At 61.7% G+C, this 3,805-nt stretch overlaps 1 pseudogene; it reads right to left on the reverse strand.

Moving 5' to 3' along the window:
* Window positions 1–275: 275 nt before the first annotated feature.
* LOC135442062 (PHD finger protein 7-like) lies at window positions 276–2,782 on the reverse strand (annotated as a pseudogene).
* Window positions 2,783–3,805: the final 1,023 nt, after the last annotated feature.

Here is a 3,805-nt window from a genome sequence, read left to right on the forward strand (position 1 = left end):
TCCTTGGCCCTGTCCCTCTGTTCCTGTCATGGCAACTCCTGGAGCGGACAGGTGGACTCTGGGCCCAGCCTTGCTGGCGGGAGCGCCTGCGTCTGGGGGATGTCCGTGACGGTGTCTCCCTTTGCTTGGGCCTCTGAGTCCTTGGCCCTGTCCCACTGCTGCTGTCACGGCGACTCCTGGACCGGACAGGTGGACTCTGGGCACGACTTTGCCGGCGAGAGCAGCTTCGCCTGCGGCTGGGCCCAGCACGTCTGGAATGGACCCTGTCCTCAGGGTCAGGGGACGTGCTGCGTGTTGCCCTTGATCTGCTGCTGCTGCTGGTGTCCAGTGAGGAAGATGGCAGCGCCTGCTGCCATGCTGCGTGGTGGGGCCTGCTGTGGCTGCCCGTCTCTGGAGATGGAGACGGGGAAACCAGCACCAATGGCACAGGGCTGTGGGAGCTGGGGCGGATGGCCTCAGATTCTGACCAGCCATGAGTAGATTGTAGTCCTGACTGTCTGGCCAGCCTGGGGCCATTGAGCTCTGTCTCTTCCCTGGCAGCTGTAAGGGCAAGCAGGAATGTCAAAGATCGCCCAGGCCCCAGCCAGGCCAGGCCAGAGCAGTGCCCCCAGCCCTCCAGCAGTGGTTGCTGCGCTCTGCCTAGCCCGGCCTGGGCACTGCCCCCAGTCCAGGGACACCGGGCACTTTGACTCATACATGTTCCGAGCCCAGCACAGCTGTCACACTCCCATCTCTGTGTGCTGTTCCTCAGGCCAGAGCAGCGCCTGTGGGTGCCCTCAGCAGCACAGGAGGAGCACAGGAGCAATTGCCAGGGCCTGGGGAGGCAAACAAGCTCATTGCACTGAGAACAATGTGTACCAGCACGTGGTTGTCTGGCCAAGCGCTTCTGGTTCTTCCCACTTACAGCCCTTGCCGAGATACAGGTTCCCTGCAGAGCCCCAGGTGCAGCTTCCCAACTTACCCCTGTTCCTCTGCCTCCTCCCTGCCTCCAGGGTAAAGGCAATCCCTGGCGTTGCACTGGCTGTGCCTCACTCCTAGATCTGCAAAGGCATCGTTGTCCTCCCATGTTGGGTCTCTGATGGAGAAAGGAAGAGATGATGAATTTCTGCTGCTCTCCCTCACGGAGGTCCAGGGTGTCCAAGCTGTTTCTCCAGCGCTTTTCCAAGTTGGGGGTGAAACTGAAGCCCAGACTCATGGGACAGGGCAGGGCCAGGGCTCCTGGGACAGGGCCTGGCACAGCACAGCACTTGCACCCTCCTGCCTGGTGGGCCAGGCAGAAGGACACCAACCTGAAGGGGACTCGGATCCCCAAGATGAACATTTCAACAGGGAATTCCCCACTGTCTCTGCACAGGGGGCACTGGAAATACAAAACACCAGCGCGCAAGGCCTGTCCCTGCAGGGCAAACACAGGCAGGGTGAGCGAGGCCCTGCTGCTGCTGCTGAGCACCTGCTGTGCCCTGGCGCTGAGGGGAGGGCTCCTACCTGGATGCAGTCCCTGTGGAACCAGGCCCTTTGGCACGTTGGGCACACCAGGGTTGTGAAGGTCGTCCTGTCCTCCACAGGCTCCAGGCAGATGAGGCAAATGGTGTCCGGCTCAGGAGTCGCCTCCACCTCCTGCTCTGGACGGTGCTCAGGGCAGAAGGACCTGGAGGAAAATGGATGGGGAAAGTGAGAAATGCTGGATCATTCCCCAGGGGTGGCCATAAAGAGAGATGAGGTACCTGAACGGAGTAACGTATACATTGACACAGCCGCCCTCCTTGGCACAGGGCAGGTGGAACCATCTGTCACAGTCCGGCACGCAGCACATGATGGTTGCCCCGCTCTGGCCGCAGACGCAGCAGCGCTGGAAAGAGCCAAGCAGCCGCATCAGCAGCAGCAGCAGCAGCCTCGAGGCCTCCCCGGGCAGCCGCGGGGCTCTGGGCAGGGCGCAGGACGTGGCCACTGCCGGCACCCAGCCCACAGAGCCGCCTGCTGGAGGAGGGAGGCTCCTGTGCCAGGGCCTCTGTTCCAGAGCTGCTGGGAGCCAGACTTTGTCCCGGCTGTCAGGCCGGCCTTTCTTTCCTGGTGTCTGGGCTAAGCTGTGGCAAACCTCGCCAGGCACAAATCTCCCTGCTCTTGTCAGGCTCTCACCTTCTGTGCTGCCCGCCAGACCGCAATTTGGAGATCTCGTGGGAGAAATCCCATGAGTCCATCGTGGCGGTTCTCTTGCCGAAAGAGTAGAGTAGCGAAGAGCTGCAGGCAAGGGGAGGAGCTGATGAGGAGAGGGTGGCAGGAGCTGCCCATTGCAATGGTGGAGGGAGCGCCCGGAGCCACTCACCATGCAGAACACGTGGGCACAGAGCCCACCCTTGTGCAGTTTGTCACCGCACATGTCCGGGTCAGCCTCGGCACGGCGACACAGCATGCAGGCTGCAGGGGACAGAGCCAATGGCACCGGGCATGAGCAGCTCTGCGGGGCTCTGAGCCTGCAGCAGCATCGGCCCCAAGGCTGCTCTGTCCCTGCCTGGCTGATGGGCAGGGCTGGAGGCCTTGCAGAGCAGGGGCCATTGTGGGCACGGCTGTCCCAGGAGCTGCCCCCTGGCCCAGCTGGGCCCCACTTGGGCAGGAAGGAGGCTCCCAGCCCCGGCATGGCCGAGCAGCTCCTGCCTCCCCCTGCCTCTACTCTGATCCCCACGCTGCCTGCTGCTACAAGAGCCCCTGGGCCAGGCTATCACAGGGCTGCTTTGCCCTCACCTGGCTCCTTGGCTCCAGGGCCCTCCTGCTTGCTGTCAGACATGGCGGCTGTCTACGCTGAGTCTATCTCCTCGAGGGACGTGGTCACTTCGAGGTGCTGAACTGTCTATGGGAGAAAGAAGAGGGGGGGGAGTTTGCAGAACAGGCCCAGAGCCACGAGGCTGTACTCCCTGCTCAGGCCTGCGTGAGCCCTGCTCCTGTCCGCTTTCTCCTCCCGTCGTCGCGTTGAGGAACACCGCAGTGTCCTGGCTGTTCCTCCGCTGAATCTGGGAAGGGAGAGGCAGGTGAGGCTGCAGCACAGGCCCAGAGCCCCGAGGTGTGGGGCCCCTCTGGTCCCTGGGCAGCCACGTCCCCGCCCTAACTTCTCCTCCTGTTGTCAGGTCGCACTGACACTCAGCCTGAGCCCAGCATCCCCTTTTGTGGCCTTGGTGGCACAGGTCACAATGGCCACTCTGACATCAGAGCCGTGTACCCAAAATCGGGGCAGCCATGGCCTCAGGTCCCTGGCAACCACTTGTGGCGGCCCCCTCGGGCACCGAGCTTCTGAGATGGGTCCGAGCATTTGCTCAGGGTGGAAGCACGGCCGAGGCTCCTGCAGCAAGTGCAGGGTCAAATGCCAGGCCCTGGGGCAGCCATCCAGGAAGGCACTGTAGGCAGGGAGGTGCTGTTCAGGCACTGCCATGCCAGGAGGTGCTGTTCAGGCACTGCCATGCCAGGGCTCCGGCCCCGGCCAAGGGAAATCTCTGCTCCTGCCCCTGGCAGGGGGTGGCCCAGAGAGCCGGTGCGGAGTCAGCTGCACTGCAGGGATTCAAACCCTGCTCTAGGTGAACTGATGTTTTCCTCAAGACCTGTCTGCAGAAAACTAAGATGAACCTGATTTGATGCTGCTGCATTGGGCATTGGGTACAGGAGATAAACCTGGACACCACCACAGCTGCCTCCAGACCTCAGTTATCTGTCATCCTATGAACTAACAACTTTCACATTTCATATAAATGGAAAAATTAGTACTAGGCTCCTGAGAATCGTCATCTTTTATACTGACTCAGTGCAAAGACACAAATGC

This window comes from Zonotrichia leucophrys, unplaced genomic scaffold (assembly GCF_028769735.1).
Source record: "Zonotrichia leucophrys gambelii isolate GWCS_2022_RI unplaced genomic scaffold, RI_Zleu_2.0 Scaffold_951_18676, whole genome shotgun sequence".
NCBI lineage: Eukaryota > Metazoa > Chordata > Aves > Passeriformes > Passerellidae > Zonotrichia > Zonotrichia leucophrys.